General features: G+C 44.6%; 1 protein-coding gene across 3 annotated transcripts in view; it reads left to right on the top strand.

The window, feature by feature from the left end:
- LOC109892469 (ankycorbin) overlaps positions 1-18,150 on the top strand; it is an 82,317-nt gene that overhangs the window by 16,539 nt on the left and 47,628 nt on the right. Inside the window, exon 1 of one of the 3 annotated variants that reach the window (XM_031826359.1) lies at positions 5,004-5,558. The exons of the other annotated variants lie outside the window; for them this stretch is intronic. The gene's annotated coding sequence lies outside the window, so the exon portion shown is untranslated. Of the gene's footprint in view, positions 1-5,003; positions 5,559-18,150 lie in introns of those variants that run through there. 3 annotated transcript variants of the gene reach the window in all.

Below are 18,150 nucleotides of genomic sequence, written 5' to 3'. Positions count from 1 at the left end.
AACTGACTTGCCTTGTTAAATAAAGGTAAAAAATAAATAAATAAAAGGTGTAAAACAAAAATACCGATTTCCGATTGTTATGAAAACTTGAAATCGGCCCAAATTAATCGGCCATTCCGATTAATCGGGCAACCTCTAGTTTCTGGTCATTTTGAGCCTGTAATGGAACCCACAAATGCTGACGCTCCAGATACTCAACTAGTCGAAAGAAGGCCAGTTTTATTGCTTCTTTAAATCAGGACAACAGTTTTCAGCCGTGTTAACATAATTGCAAAAGCCTTTTAAAATGATTAACTTGGATTAGCTAACACAACGTGCCATTGGAACACAGACGTGATGGTTGCTGATCATGGGCCTCTGTACGCCTATGTAGGTATTCCATAAAACATCAGCCGTTTCCAGCTAAAATGGTCATTTACAACATTAATAATGTCTACACTGTGTTTCTGATCAATTTGATGTTATTTTAATGGGCAAAAATATAGATTTTCTTTCATAAACAAGGACATTTCTAAGTAACCCCAAACTTTTGAACGGTAGTGTACTTTTTAAAATAATGTATTCGTTGGGGTAATTGGTATTACCGAGAATAAATATAACAAAGTGTGCTTACTGACGGTATCAAATCTACTCTATTCTGGTTAGAGCCTCAATATTACGTAATGTGGTCGATTTTTGGGCCCTGCTCTCATCACTATTTTATAAATAATATTGGGGTTTCTGTTAACCTGTAACGTTCATGTCTACGCAGATGGTATTTATTTACTCCCGTGTCCTCTCAGTACAGCAGGGCATTCATGACCTTCATCATGGTTTTGACTCAATTCAAAAATCGCTTACTGTTCTTAAACTAGTACTAAATGCTAATAAAACCAACTTTATGTTGTTCTCTAGGTCTTGTTATATTGACCTTGAGGACCTGCATATTTGCACATTGAAGGGAGCCCAAATTGAACACGTTCCCCATTATAAGTACTTGGGTGTTTGGATTGATAAGCATTGTAAATAAGAATTTGTTCTTAACTGACTTGCTTAGTTAAATAAAAAAATAAAAAATAGACCACACCTGTTGTTTAGGGTGGGGGTTATGTTTGTCCCATGTCTTTTTTTCCCCCCCTGACTGTCATTTTAGCCACGCAAGCCCCTCCTGATAATAATGTTGAGTGTTTCTTGTTTTTCCAGGGCCTGGCCCCAACTCAAAAGAGATTTGGGCCGTTTTACACAATCTCTCTCTGGGCTTTCGGTTTCTGAATTGATGTAGCTAATCTTGGTTTAGTTTTATATGCATCCAAAACTAATTGAGAATCTGTTCAATTGTTTACCCGTTCACTTTTGCATTAGTTTGAGTCTAAGCATATGCCTCGAACCCCACTCAAACTGATCACCTGTCTCCCTGTTCATGTTAGACAAAAAAAAAGCATATTCCAGCCAGAGTCGACCCATGCCGACCCATCACTAATGTGATCCATGTCATTCTACTGATCTGTAGCTAGTGTTTCCATGCTGTTTGCTGGGGCTCCCCTGATGCAACCGTATACTGTATTCTGAGTTAAGAGTTAATTTGGTAAACTCTGGATTAGCCGTTGCTCCAGATTAGTTTTAAATATGTGTAAATCTGCGCTGGTCCCCTATAAGTAGGCCCTAAGCTCTGAGCAGGGAGGACTCTCGTTCCTCTCATGCCTCGTGCAAGGGCTGATGGAAGATGGCGCTGACAGACATGGCAGCTCTGCTTCTAGCTCCTAAGCAACTCTGCAGTATTTTGTTTTTGTTTGTGTAATTTCTTACATTATACAAGCATTTCGCTTCATCTGCTAAATATTTGTATGTGACCCCAGCCCCCCCCCCAAAATAAATGTTTGATTTTAGTGTAGTGACTGAGTGTTCTAAAGTGTTCTAGTAAAGTGTGAATACTTTTTGAAGGCACTGGTAAGTGTGTATTACTGTGCTCTAGCATTTGCAAGCACTAATATTTCAAGGACAGCTTTTTTCCATCTACGTAACATTGCAAAAATCAGAAACTTTCTGTCCAAAAATGATGCAGAAAAATTAATCCATGCTTTTGTCACTTCTAGGTTAGACTACTGCAATGCTCTACTTTCCGGCTACCCGGATAAAGCACAAAATAAACTTCAGTTAGTGCTAAATACGGCTGCTAGAATCCTGACCAGAACCAAAAAATTTGATCATATTACTCCAGTGCTAGCCTCCCTACACTGGCTTCCTGTCAAGGCAAGGGCTGATTTCAAGGTTTTACTGCTAACCTACAAAGCATTACATGGGCTTGCTCCTACCTATCTCTCTGATTTGGTCCTGCCGTACATACCTACACGTACGCTACGGTCACAAGACGCAGGCCTCCTAATTGTCCCTAGAATTTCTAAGCAAACAGCTGGAGGCAGGGCTTTCTCCTATAGAGCTCCATTTTTATGGAATGGTCTGCCTACCCATGTAAGAGATGCAAACTCGGTCTCAACCTTTAAGTCTTTACTGAAGACTCATCTCTTCAGTGGGTCATATGATTGAGTGTAATCTGGCCCAGGAGTGGGAAGGTGAATGGAAAGGCCCTGGAGCAACGAACCGCCCTTGCTGTCTCTGCCTGGCCGGTTCCCCTCTTTCCACTGGGATTCTCTGCCTCTAACCCTATTACAGGGGCAGAGTCACTGGCTTACTGGGGCTCTTTCATACCGTCCCTGGGAGGGGTGCGTCACTTGAGTGGGTTGAGTCATCTTCCAGTCTTAGTTGGCGCCCCCCCCCCCCCCCCCCCTTGGGTTGTGCCGTGGCGGAGATCTTTGTGGGCTATACTCGTCTCAGGATGGTAAGTTGGTGGTTGAAGATATCCCTCTAGTGGTGTGGGGGCTGTGCTTTGGCAAAGTGGGTCAGGTTATATTCCTGTTTGGCCTTGCCCAGGGGTGTCCTCGGATGGGGCCACAGTGTCTCCTGACCCCTCCTGTCTCAGCCTCCAGTATTTATGCTGCAGTAGTTTGTGTCGGGGGGCTAGGGTCAGTTTGTTATATCTGTAGTACTTCTCCTGTCCTATTCGGTGTCCTGTGTGAATTTAAGTGTGCTCTAATTTTCTCTCTCTCTCTTTCTTTCTCTCTCTTGGAGGACCTGAGCCCTAGGACCATGCCTCAGGACTACCTGACATGATGACTCCTTGCTGTCCCCAGTCCACCTGGCCGTGCTGCTGCTCCAGTTTCAACTGTTCTGCCATAATAATAATAATATTGGACCATGCTGGTCATTTATGAACATTTGAACATCTTGGCCATGTTCTGTTATAATCTCCACCCGGCACAGCCAGAAGAGGACTGGCCACCCCACACAGCCTGGTTCCTCTCTAGATTTCTTCCTAGGTTTTGGCCATTCTAGGGAGTTTTTCCTAGCCACCGTGCTTCTACACCTGCATTGCTGGCTGTTTGGGGTTTTAGGCTGGGCTTCTGTACAACACTTTGAGATATCAGCTGATGTACGAAGGGCTATATAAATACATTTGATAATATTACATTTAATTGCGGGGTTTACTGTTGTGCATTTTATGGCAACACAGCATCCAGTCATGACAATATTACAGTGGTTTTGAATTCCATTCCATGGAATGTCACTTCCATTGAAACTTGAGCATTGCATTCTGCTTTACTTAGTCCTCTACTGTAGATCTGTCAAATATGTTATTAAGGCATCCACATACTGTACCACTGCAGCAGTAGCCCTCCTCCTGTGTGTCTGTCTCATCTACCGTATTACATAGTACAGTTACACAATAGTGTTCTGTTTGGTCAGTTCTGGAGCACATTAGTCTTTAGCTTTTATGATGTTCTTCTCTGTTCAGCTGCAGTTTGAGTAATGCTGGTGCAACCACAGTTCCACAGACATCCCCTGGGTGCAAATTAAAGAGAACTGAACTCTGGATGTGGATGTAGGTCGGAACGGCAGAGTTTTGAAACTGTGAATTTTTTTTCCTCAGGCTCCTCATCAGAAGAAACACAGTATATGCAAAACAATAACTGTGAAACAACTTTCTTTTATACCTTTTTCTAAATGTGAACATCTAGATGGAGTGTAGGCCTAATGGTCAGGGAGCTAATGTGGACTTTTACCCCAGTCTATATGTGTTGGAGAATAGAGCAGAGCAGGCATGTCACCAAATACAGTAGCTACACTGTATCTTTATTCATCTGTAATCCTTGTGGTTAGTGTTAACCCTCCTACACATTCTGTCTGCAGCCACTATAGTCCCTTTATCTGGCTGTCTGGTTCACTCCCTTACTTTACACTGACCGAGTCTGTTACTGTCTGTGTCTTGATCTGGTTCACTTCTTGCTGCAATACCACCTACTACTGGTTATTTTACTATACTGACCGATCAATCAAATGTATTTATAAAGCCCTTTTTACATCAGTGGTTGTCACAAAGTGCTTTTACAGAAACCCAGCCTAAAATCCGGAAAGAGCAAGCAATTCAGATGTAGAAGCACGGCGGCTAGGAAAAACTCCCTGGAAAGGTAGGAAGCTAGGAAGAAACCTAGAGAGGAATCAGGCTCTGGGGGGGTAGAGATTATAAGAATACATGCCCAGTAAGGCCAGATTGTTCTTCAACATGTTCAAACGTTCATAGATGTCCAGCAGTGTCAAATAATATTCAAGGTGGTTATAGAGGGTGCAACAGGTCAGCACCTCAGGAGTAAATGTCATTTGGATTTTCATAGCCAGGCATTCAGAGGTCGCGAGAGAGACCACAACAAACTGGATTAGCAACATGACAAGGTAGCTCTTCCGGTGAACAGGTCAGGGTTCCATAGCCACAGGCAGAACAGCAGAAACTAGGTCAGCAGCACGACCAGGTGGAACATGTGGACTTGGGACAGGGACAGCCAGGAATTGTCAGGACAGGTAGTCTTGAGGCATGGTCCTAGGGCTCAGGTCCTCTTGGAAGGGGAGTAGAAATGGGAGAATTAGAGGGAGCATACCTAAGATCACACAGGACACCAGATAAATTACACCAGATAGGACAGGTGACCCTAGCCCCCCGGGACATTGACTATTGCAGCATAGATACTGAAGACTTAGATGGGAGAGGTGGCCCTGTCCAAAGTGGACAGGGCCAACCAGCAAGGATATAACCCCACCCACTTTGCCAAAGTACAGCCCCCACACCACCAATGGAATATCCACCAACTTACTACCCTGAGACAAGGCAGAGTATAGCCCACAAAGATCTCCGCATGAGCCAAAACTGGACTGCAAGATCACGTCAGTGACTCGACACACAAGTCGGGTATAGTGAGAAAGCCTGGCACAACATAATGCGCCCCTCCTTGGGACGGAACGGGAGAGCGCAAGCAAGCCAGTAACTCAGCCCCCGTAATAGGGTCAGAGGCAGAGAATCCCAGTGGAGAGAGGGGAGCCGACCAGGCAGAGACAGCAAGGGTGGTTCATCATGGATAGGCAGACCATTCCATTTTTTTTTTGCTCTATAGGAGAAAGCCCTGCCTCCAGCTGATTGGACATTCTAGGAACAATAACGAGGCCTGCATCTTGTGACCGTAGCATACGTGTAGGTATGTACGGCAGGACCAAATTGAAGAGATATGTAGGAGAAAGTCCATGTAATGCTTTGTAGGTTGTAGGCTTTGTAGGTCCAATCTTGAAATCAGCCCTAGTCATAACAGGACTAGCTTTGGAGTAATATGGCATTTGGGGGGGGGGGGGGTTTAGTCAAGATAGCAGCTGAACTTTAGCACTAGCTGAAGTTTATTTAGTTCCTTATCCAGATAGCCAGAGTAGAGCATTTCAATAGTCTAATCTTGAAGTGACAAAAGCATGGGTTATCTTTTCTGCATAATATTTTGACAAAAAGTTTTGGATTGTTGCAATGTTACGAAGATGGGGAAAAAAGCAGCTATGGATTTCAAATATATATACACTACCATTCAAAAGTTTGGGGTCATTTGGAATGGTCCTTGTTTTTGAAAGAAAAGCTACATTTTTGTCCTTAAAATAACATAAAATTGATCAGAAATACAGTGTAGACATTGTTAATGTTGTAAATGACTATTGTAGCTGGAAACGGCAGACTTTTGATAAAATATGTACATATGCGCACAGAGGCCCATTATCAGCAACCGTCACTCCTGTTTATAATTTTGAAAGGTTAATTGATCATTAGAAAACCGTTTTTCAATTATGTTAACACAGTTGAAAACGGTTGTGCTCATTTAAGAAGAAATAAAACTGGCCTTTAGACTAGTTGAGTATCTGCATGTCACGTTCGTCGTATACATAATGAGCGGACCAAGGCGCAGCGCGAGTAGAGTTCCACATATTTATTCAAGTGAACCTTCAAAAAACAAAGAATAAACAAACATGAAGTTCATAGTGCACATAGCACTAAACCAAAATAAAACAATATCCCACAAATGCAGGTGGGAAAGGACCACACTAAGTATGATCCCCAATTACAGACAACGGTCATCAGCTGCCTCCAATTGGGAACCATACTCACACCAACATAGAAATTCAAGATTAGAACACCCCCTAGTCACGCTCTGACCTATTGCACCATAGAGCACCCCAAGGGCTCTCTATGGTCAGGGCGTGACAGTACCCCCACCCAAAAGGTACGGACTCCGACTGCAAAACCTGAACCTGGATGGGGAGGGTTAGGGTGGGCAACTAGCGTCGGTAGCGGCTCCGGTGCGGGACGTAGCTCCGGTTCAGACCACGGATCTGACCCTGAAGCCGGGCTGAACACCGTGCCCGGACTGAGCACCGGCGCAGAGGAAGGCTCCGGCCATGGAGCGGGACTGGACGGCGTGCCTGGACTGAGCATAGCCCAGAGGAAGGCTCCAGCCATGGCACCGGCGCAGGAAGCTCTGGACCGTTGACCGTCACTGGAAGCTCCGGACCGTTGACCGTCACTGGAAGCTCCGGAACGTTGACCGTCACTGGAAGTTCCGGAACGTTGACCGTCACTGGAAGCTCCTGACCGTTGACCGGCCATGGAGCGGGACTGGACGGCATGCCTGGACTGAGCACCGGCGCAGAGGAAGGCTCCAGCCATGGCACCGACGCAGGAAGCTCTGGACCGTTGACCGTCACTGGAAGCTCTGGAACGTTGACCGTCACTGGAAGCTCCGGAACGTTGACCGTCACTGGAAGCTCCTGACCGTTGACCGGCCATGGAGCGGGACTGGATGGCGTGCCTGGACTGAGCACCGGCGCAGAGGAAGGCTCCAGCCATGGCACCGGCGCAGGAAGCTCTGGACCGTTGACCGTCACTGGAAGCTCTGGACCGTTGACCGTCACTGGAAGCTCTGGAACGTTGACCGTCACTGGAAGCTCCGGAACGTTGACCGTCACTGGAAGCTCCTGACCGTTGACCATCACTGGAAGCTCCTGACCGTTGACAGTCGCTGGAAGCTCCTGACCGTTGACAGTCGCTGGAAGCTGAGGACTGTGAACCATCTCTCGAAGCTCTGGACTGTGAACCGTCGCTGGAGGTTACGGGCTGTAGAATGTCACAGGAGTCTTCAGCCCGTTGCTGGAAGTTCTGGACCTTGAACTGTCGCTGGAGACTCCGGACTGTACACACGCACTGGTGGACGAGTGAGGGGCGCCAGCACAGGACGTACCGGGCTGGAGAGGCGCACTGGAGGCCTGGTGCGTGGAGCCGGCACAGGTGGCACCGGACTGATGACACGCTCTTCGGGCGAGTGCGAGGAACCGGCACATGACGTACCGGGCTGGGAAGGCGCTCTTCAGGGCGAATGCGCTGCAGAATACACGTGACCAACATTTCTCTCCGATCTCCTTCCTCCAACAGCTCCATCGACTCCCCGACAGTCTCTGGCTCTGTCCTCGGCTCGACCGACAGCCCCTTGTTCCTCCTCCCCCAAAAATCTTGGGGTTTCTGTGGCCGCGGACCCCGGTGTCGTCGCTGTCCTCCTATACTCCCGCCAAGGAAGGGTCTCGCATCCACCCATTATTTCCTCCCATGTCCAGCCCTCCTTTACCTCCATGGTACGCTGCTTGGTCCTGTAGTGGTGGGATATTCTGTCACGTTCGTTGCATACATAATGTGCGGACCAATGCGCAGCGTGAGTAGAGTTCCACATATTTATTAAAGTGAACCTTCAAAGAATAAACGAACGTGAAGTTCATAGCACACATAGCCTAAACCAAAACAATAACCCACAAACGCAGGTGGAAAAAGGACCACACTAAGTATGATCCCCAATTAGAGGCAACGATCATCAGCTGCCTCCAATTGGGAACCATACTCACACCAACATAGAAATTCAAGACTAGAACACCCCCTAGTCACGCTATGACCTATTGCACCATAGAGAACCCCAAGGGCTCTCTATTGTCAGGGCGTGGCACTGGAGCATCATCATTTGATAACAGACTAAAAATGGCCAGAAACAAAGGACTTTCTTCTGAAACTCATCAGTCTAATCTTGTTCTGAGAAATTAAGGCTATTCCATGCGTGGAATTGCCAAGATACTGACGATCTGGTACAATGCTGTGTATTACTCCCTTCACAGAACAGCGCAAACTGTCTCTAACCAGAATAGAAAAGGAGTGGGAGGCCCCGGTACACAACTGAGCAAGAGGACAAGTACATTAGAGTGTCTATTTGAGAAACAGACGCCTCACAAGTCCTCAACTAGCAGCTTCATTAAATGATACCCGTAAAACACCAGTCTCAACGTCAACAGTAAAGAGGCAATTCCGGGATGCTGGCCTTCTAGGCAGAGTTCCTGGCAGAGTCTGTCTGTCTTACTCAACCCTCTCTGTCTATCCTGTAACACTCACTGTGTTTACGGACATATTCAATCAATCCCTATACCAGTCTGCTGTTCCCACATGCTTCAAGAGGGCCACCATTGTTCCTGTTCCCAAGAAAGCTAAGGTAACTGAGCTAAACGACTACCGCCCCGTAGCACTCACATCCGTCATCATGAAGTGCTTTGAGAGACTAGTCAAGGACCATATCACCTCCACCCTACCCGACACCCTTGACCCACTCCAATTTGCTTACCGCCCAAATAGGTCCACAGACGATGCAATCTCAACCACACTGCACACTGCCCTAACCCATCTGGACAAGAGGAATACCTATGTGAGAATGCTGTTCATCGACTACAGCTCGGCATTCAACACCATAGTACCCTCCAAGCTCGTCATCAAGCTCGAGACCCTGGGTCTCGACCCCGCCCTGTGCAACTGGGTACTGGACTTCCTGACGGGCCGCCCCCAGGTGGTGAGGGTAGGCAACAACATCTCCTCCCCGCTGATCCTCAACACTGGGGCCCCACAAGGGTGCGTTCTGAGCCCTCTCCTGTACTCCCTGTTCACCCACGACTGCGTGGCCATGCACGCCTCCAACTCAATCATCAAGTTTGCGGACGACACAACAGTGGTAGGCTTGATTACCAATAACGACGAGACGGCCTACAGGGAGGAGGTGAGGGCCCTCGGAGTGTGGTGTCAGGAAAATAACCTCACACTCAACGTCAACAAAACTAAGGAGATGATTGTGGACTTCAGGAAACAGCAGAGGGAACACCCCCCCATCCACATCGATGGAACAGTAGTGGAGAGGGTAGCAAGTTTTAAGTTCCTCGGCATACACATCACAGACAAACTGAATTGGTCCACTCACACAGACAGCATCGTGAGGAAGGCGCAGCAGCGCCTCTTCAACCTCAGGAGGCTGAAGAAATTCGGCTTGTCACCAAAAGCACTCACAAACTTCTACAGATGCACAATCGAGAGCATCCTGGCGGGCTGTATCACCGCCTGGTATGGCAACTGCACCGCCCTCAACCGTAAGGCTCTCCAGAGGGTAGTGAGGTCTGCACAACGCATCACCGGGGGCAAACTACCTGCCCTCCAGGACACCTACACCACCCGATGCTACAGGAAGGCCATAAAGATCATCAAGGACATCAACCACCCGAGCCACTGCCTGTTCACCCCGCTGTCATCCAGAAGGCGAGGTCAGTACAGGTGCATCAAAGCTGGGACCGAGAGACTGAAAAACAGCTTCTATCTCAAGGCCATCAGACTGTTAAACAGCCACCACTAACATTGAGTGGCTACTGCCAACACACTGTCAATGACACTGACTCTACTCCAGCCACTTTAATCATGGGAATTGATGGGAAATTATGTAAATATATCACTAGCCACTTTAAACAATGCTACCTTATATAATGTTACTTACCCTACATTATTCATCTCATATGCATACGTAGATACTGTACTCTATATCATCGACTGCATCCTTATGTAATACATGTATCACTAGCCACTTTAACTACGCCACTTGGTTTACATACTCATCTCATATGTATATACTGTACTCGATATCATCTACTGTATCTTGCCTATGCTGCTCTGTACCATCACTCATTCATATATCCTTATGTACATATTCTTTATCCCCTTACACTGTGTATAAGACAGTAGTTTTTTTGGGAATTGTTAGTTAGATTACTTGTTCGTTATTACTGCATTGTCGGAACTAGAAGCACAAGCATTTCGCTACACTCGCATTAACATCTGCTAACCATGTGTATGTGACAAATCAAATTTGATTTGATTTGATATTTAATTACCAGGAAATTGCGTGTGATGAGCTACTGGATTTTATGGCTTGACTTTTCCCTACCCTCAACTAGCTGGCTGTAGTTAGACTAGCCGACTGGAATAACGCTGGCTATTCCCAAATCTCTTGCAGAGCTGTGTCTCATTACGCTGCATACCAAAAATAGTGACAGAGACGATAACAGCCAGCAGACACTCAGCCCCTCTACAGTATCTATCAGAGCTGACCTCGCTGCTCTACTTTCCCCTGGCCCCTGCTGTGGCCCTGCTGTGTACAAACTGCAGGTCACAAGGTCCTTCACCAGCACGGCTCAGATAGTGTTACAACAGCAAGGGATACATTAATTTATAAACCAAGCACTGTCAGCAGTAAGCAGTGAACACCACTGTTCAATCACAACACATGGACAAATTCATGCGGTATAAAAGCATTTTTGTGAGTACATACAGTGTCTTCAGAAATTATTCACACCAACTTTTTCTAAATGTTGTTTTGTTACAGCCTGCATTTAAAAGGGAGCCTACACACAATACCTCATAATGAATGAATATTAATAAATTAATAAATGAAAAGCGGACATGTCTTGAGTGAATAAGTATTTAATAACCCCTTTGTTATGGCAAGATTAGTTTTGAATAACTACCTCGTCTCTGTACCTCACACATACAATTATCTCCAAGATCCGTCAGTCGAGCAGTGAATTTCAAACACCGATTCAACCACAAAGACCAGGGATGGTTTCAAAAGATCGAATCAAACTTTTTGTCACATGCGCCGAATACAACAAGTGAAGACCTTACCGTGAAGTGCCTACTTACAAGCCCTTAACCAACAAGTTCAAGAACAGTTATGAAAATATTTACCAAATAAACTAAAGTAAAAAAATTATAAAAAGTAACACAATAACATTACAATAACAACGCTATATACAGGGGGTACCGGTATCGAGTCAGTGTGCGGGGGTACAGGTTAGAGGTACTATGTACATGTAGGTAGGGGTGAAGTGACTATGCATAGATAATAATCAGAGTATCAGCAGTGTATAAAACAAATGGAAGGGGGTGGGGCGCGTCAATGTAATAGTCCGGTGGCCATTTGATTAATTGTTCAGCAGTCTTATGGCTTGGGGGTAGAATCTGTTAAGGAGCCTTTTGTTCCTAGACTTGGCGCCCCGGTGCCGCTTGCTGTGCGGTAGCAGAGAAAACAGTCCTCTGACACCGCCTATTATATAGGTCCTGGAGTGTAGGAAGCTTGGCCCCAGTGATGTACTGGGCCGTACGCACTACCCTGTGTAGCGCCTTACAGTCAGATGCCGAGCAGTTGCCAAACCAGGCAGTGATGCAATTGTTCAGGATGCTCTCAATGGTGCAGCTGTAGATCATTTTGAGGATCTGGGGACCCATGTGTTTTGTCGTGCCCTCTTCACGACTGTCTTGGTGTGTTTGGACCATGATAGATTGTTGGTGATGTGGACACCAAGGACATTGAAACTCTCGACCCGCTCCACTACAGCCCCATTGATGTTAATGGGGGCCTGTTCATCCCGCCTTTTCCTGTAGTCCACGATTGTCTTGCTCACATTGAGGGAGACGTTGTTGTCCTAGCACCACACTGCCAGTTTTCTGACCTCCTCCCTATTGGCTGTCTTATCGTTGTTGGTGATCAGGCCTACCACTATTGTGTTGTCAGCAACCTTAATGATGGTGTTGGAGTCGTGTTTGGCCACACAGTCGTGGGTGAACAGGGAATACAGGAGGGGAATAAGTACACACACCTGAGCAGCCCCAGTGTTGAGGATCAGCGTGGCAGACGTGTTGTTGCCTACCCTTACCACCTGGGGACGGCCCGGCAGGAAGTCCAGGATCCAGTTGCAGAGGGAGGTTTTTAGTCCCAGGGTCCTTAGCTTAGTGATGAGCTTCGTGGGCACCATGGTGTTGAACGCTGAGCTGTAGTCAATGAACAGCATTCTCACATAGGTGTTCCTTTTGTCCAGGTGGGAAAAGGCAGTGTGGAGTGCGATTACAATTGCGTCATCTGTAGATCTGTTAGGGCGGTATGCAAATTGGAGTGGATCTAGGGTATCCGGGAGGATGCTGTTGATGTGAGCCATGACCAGCCTTTCAAGGCACTTCATGGCTTACTGATGTGAGTGCTGGGGTAGTAATCTCGTAGGCCCGCTGGGTTTATGAATTGTTGACCTGATTAAAGGTCTTGCTCACATCGGCATCACACAGTCATCCAGAACAGCTTGTGCTATCATGCCTGCTTCAGTGATGCATAAAAGGCATTTAGCTCGTGTCACTGGGCAACTCGCGTCTGGGTTTCCCTTTGTAATCCGTAATAGTTTTCAAGCCTTACCACATCCGACGAGCGTCGAAGCCGGTGTAGTAGGATTAACTTCTTGCATCGAGTCATCCCGGATCTGGGATCGTGAATACAGCCTCAAACTCATTACCATAACGCAATGTTAACTATTCATGAAAATCGCAAATTAAATGAAATTAATATGCTAGCTCTCAAGCTTAGCCTTTTGTTAACAACAATGTCATCTTAGATTTTCAAAATATGCTTCTCAACCATAGCAAAACAAGCATTTGTGTAACAGCTAGCGCAGCTAGCGTAGCATTTAGCGTTAGCATTAGCAGGCAACATTTTCACAAAAAACAGAAAATCATTCAAATAAAATCATTACCTTTGAAGAACTTCAGATGTTTTCAATGAGGAGACTCTCAGTTAGATAGCAAATGCTCAGTTTTTCCTGAAAGATTATTTGTTTAGGAGAAATTGCTCCGTTTGGTGCGTCACGTTTGGCTACAAAAAAAAAACGAAAATTCAGTCTTCAAAACGCCAAACTTTTTTCCAAATTTAACTCCATAATATCGACTGAAACATGGTAAACGTTGTTTAGAATCAATCCTCAAGGTGTTTTTCACATATCTCTTCATGATATATCGTTCGTTGAAAGCCTCCTCTCTCCTCTCAATCACTGGATGACTGCGTGCAGCTTGTAGATTACACACCAATTTAGACAAAGGACACCGGGCGGACCACTGGTAAATGTAGTCTCTTATGGCCAATCTTCCAATGATATGCCTACAAATACGTCACAATGCTGCAGACACCTTGGAGAAACGATAGAAAGGGCAGGCTCATTCCCGGCGCATTCACAGCCATATAAGGAGACAATGGAAAACAGAGCTTCAATTCTGCCCATTTCCTGGTTGAAGTTTCATCTTGGTTTCACCTGTAGCATGAGTTCTGTGGCACTCACAGATAATATCTTTGCTGCCAATTTGCTGCCAATTATATGCATAGTCGAGCATCTTTTCGTGACAAAATATTGCGCTTAAAACGGGCAAGTTTTTTTATCCATAAATTTAAAGAGCGCCCCCTATATCCAAGAAGTTAAATCTTAATCCTGTATTTACGCTTTGCTTGTTTGATGGATCATCTGAGGGCGTAGCGGGATTCCTTTTAGGTGTCCGGATTAGTGTCCCGCTCCTTGAAAGAGGCAGCTTTAGCCTTTAGCTCGATGCAGATGTTGCCTGTAGTCCATGGCTTCTGTTGGGATATGTATGTACGGTCACTGTGGGGACGTCGTCATCGATACACTTCTTGATCAAACCGAAGACTAAGGTGGTATACACCTCAATGCCATTGGATGAATCCCGGAACATATTCCTGTCTGTGCTGGCAAAACAGTCCTGTAGCGTAGCATCCACGTCATCTGACCGCTTACGTGTTGAGCGAGTCACTGGTACTTCCAGCTTTAGTTTTTGCTTGTAAGCAGGAATCAGGAGGATCGAATTATGATCAGATTTTCCAAATGGAGGGCGAGGAAGAGATTTGTATGCATATCTCTGTGTGGGGTAAAGGTGGCCCTCTGGTTGCACATGTGAAAACCTAGTGAACCTGAAAAACCGGCCACTAGGAGTGCCGCTTCTGGGTGAGCATTTTCTTGTTTGCTTATGGCCTTATAGAGTTGGTTGAGTGCAGTCTTAGTGCCAGCGTCGGTCTGTGGTGGTAAATAGACGGCTACGAATAATATAGATGAGAACTCTTAGTAGATAGTGTGGTCTACAGCTTATCATAAGGTACTCTACCTCAGGCGAGCAATACCTCAAGACTTCTTTAATATTAATGTTGCGCACCAGCTGTTATTGACAAAAAGACACCCCCACCAGACGTAGCTTCTCTGTTCTGCCGGTGCATTGAAAATCCCTCCAGCTCTATATTATCTTTGTTGTCGTTCAGCCACGACTCAGTGAAACATAAGATATTAGTTCTTAATGTCCTGTTGGTAGTGTTAGGTTCTTATTTTTCAGAGTAAATAACCCACGGACACTAGAGAAGCTTTAACCAAGTTTAATTCTTCCCAAAGGTTCTGTACAGCTGTAATCAGAGGGCAAAACATTTCTCTCCATTGGTTATATACATCCTACTTAAGACACTCCCTCTCTCCAATCCTTAGTTTATGCCCAAGAGAAATAAGGTAACCAAAAGCTAACTCTGATTACTCCCTTAAGGGGAACTGACCTCACCCCCTGACCTCAACCCCTCCTTCAGCTAATCCACAGATATCCATCTGTCTGCCCTATATCAACACATCGCTCTCCTCTCCTCCATCAAACACATTCCAAAGCCTTCTGGCTTTCTACAGAGAACCCTTAACTTCTGAAACAAAACCCATTCTCTTCCACTCTTTCTATTCAAGGCATCTTCTCTATAATTTATTTAATATCTCAATGTTCAAAGTTTAGCTGATTCCAACAGTAGGATAATCGTACCTCATCAATTTTATTTTCCAATGATTGTATGTTATCAAGTAGAATTGATGGCAGTGGGAATTTACTCGCTCACCTACGGATTCTCAAAAGGCAACCGATTTGCGTCCTTTTCCTTCGTCTTTTCTTCATGCAAATGACAGGGATTTGGGCCTGTTCCCAGGAGAACAGTATATTTTTCTCATTGGACTCGTTAAAGGAAACCAGTTCCAGTTCGTTTTGAATAATCCCACTTCTGATGTTCAAAGTTATTTTCGGTCATTTGAGACATTATGTACAAAATAAGTAAAACAAATAAGTTACAAACCATGCAAAAAAAACAAAAAACAATTGGTTATGGGCATGTAAAACGTCAGCTATCCTCTTCGGCGCCATCTTAACAGATCCTGTGTGTTTTCCAATGCCTCGCAAAGGGCACCTATTGAATATTCCTTTGAGCATGGTGAAGTTAATTACACTTTGGATGGTGTGTTAATATACCCATTCGCTATTTATTTCATTTTTAAAATATTTGTTTAACCTTTATTTAAGGTTAAACAACTAGGCAAGCCAGTTAAGAACACATTCTTATTGACAATGAGGGCCTACCAAAAGGCAAAAGGCCTCTTGTGGGGATGGGGGCTCAGATTAAAAATAAAAATATAGGACAAAACACACATAACGACAAGAGAGACACCACAACACTACATAAAGAGAGACCTAAGACAGCTTCACAGCATGGTAGCAACTAGAGGTCGACCGATTATTTTTCAACGGCGATACCGATACCGATTATTGGAGGACCAAAAAAGCCGATACCGATTAATCAGACCATTTTTTATTGTATTTTTTATTTGTAATAATGACAATTACAACAATACTGAATTAACACTTATTATTTTAACTTAATATAATACATCAAAATAAATTTAGCCTCAAGTAAATAATGAAACATGTTCAATTTGGTTTAAATAATAAGTGTTGGAGAAGAAAGAAAAAGTGCTATGTAAGAAAGCTAACATTTAAGTTCCTTGCTCAGAACATGAGAACATATGAAAGCTGGTGGTTCCTTTTAACATGAGTCTTCAATATTCCCAGGTAAGAAGTTTTAGGTTGTAGTTATTATAGGAATTATAGGATTATTTCCCTCTATACCATTTGTATTTCATTAACCTTTGACTATTGGATGTTCTTATATGCACTTTAGTATTGCCAGTGTAACAGTATAGCTTCCATCCCTCTCCTTGCTCCTCCCTGGGCTCGAACCAGCAACACAACGACAATTAGCGCGTGCTAACTTGCTGGCCATTTCACTTTGGTTACACGAGCCTCTTCTCGGTAGTTGATAGGCTTGAAGTCATAAAAAGCGCAAAGCTTGACGCACAACGAAGAGCTGCTGGCAAAAGCACGAAAGTGCTGTTTGAATGAATGTTTACGTGCCTGCTTCTGCCTACCACCGCCCTGTCAGATACTTAGAAACTTGTATGCTCAGTCAGATTATATGCAACGCAGGACACGCTAGATAATATCTAGTAATATCATCAACCATGTGTAGTTAACTAGTGATTATGATTGATTGTATATTATAAGATAAGTTTAACGCTAGCTAGTAACTTACCTTGGCTTACTGCATTCTTGTAACAGGCAGTCTCCTTGTGGAGTGCAACAAGAAAGAGCCAGGTCGTTATTGCGTTGGACTAGTTAACTGTAAGGTTGCAAGATTGGATCCCCCGAGCTGACAAGGTGAAAATCTGTCGTTCTGCCTCTGAACAAGGCAGTTAACCCACCGTTCCTAGGCCGTCATTGAAAGTAAGAATGTGTTCTTAACTAACTTGCCTAGTTAAATAAAGGTGTGTATATGTGTGTATTCAAGGGGGCTGAATACTTTCGCAAGGCACTGTATATATTTAGTCCATTTTGAATCCAGGCTGTAACACAACAAAATGTGGAATAAGTCAATGGGTTTGAATCCTTCCTGAAGGCACTGTACATGCTAGAAGTATTGTATTGATATTTGATTTAACTATTCACTTTTTATGTTCCTGCAGTGCACACTATGTCATATTGTACATCTATAGGAGCTTTAAAGGGGCCTTTCTTCAGACTATATACATATCAGGTTATCTACAGATCACAGCTTTCAGATGTGTTGACTAGTCTGCTGTTACAGTACTTGAGCTTGATGTTTATAAGAGGATTCATCTCTACATATAACAACAATGTCAGATCATCCTGACAGTATATCTCCTTCACCACTTAACCACTACTAAGAGCAGGAGTTCTACAGGGCAGAAACATGCGTCCACTAATTGGTACCGCTAGACTTGTCTCACGTAATGCTGTAACAGAGACTGGTCTGAGTTTATCAAAGAAAACCAGTTGTCTAAATCCAGATGCATGTTTGGGAAGTTGGAAACCAGTCAGCTGTAAAGAGGTTTCAGATTTCTTTACTTATTTGTCCACTTAGGTATGTTAGTTTTTAGTCATACCCTGCTGTGTTTACCAGGTCAAATAGTGCCTTTTGCCGGTGTGGAGTTGGTAAGGTTTGTTATTCCCAGACTGTCTGTGAGTTGTCATCTGTTACAACATTCCCAAAATTGAATGTTGTAACATAATTAAAAAAAAAATATTAGTCGTATGTACAGGATACACACGGTATACACCATCCAATGAAATGCTTACTTGCAGCTTCTTTCTTCGACAATGCAGCAACAATAAGAAATAATAAAAGATTAGAATACGAATATCAAGTAAATTGCTCAGTGGAATAG

The sequence above is a fragment of the Oncorhynchus kisutch genome, linkage group LG6, assembly GCF_002021735.2.
Source record: "Oncorhynchus kisutch isolate 150728-3 linkage group LG6, Okis_V2, whole genome shotgun sequence".
NCBI lineage: Eukaryota > Metazoa > Chordata > Actinopteri > Salmoniformes > Salmonidae > Oncorhynchus > Oncorhynchus kisutch.
This window is presented reverse-complemented; position numbering and strand designations above follow the sequence as displayed.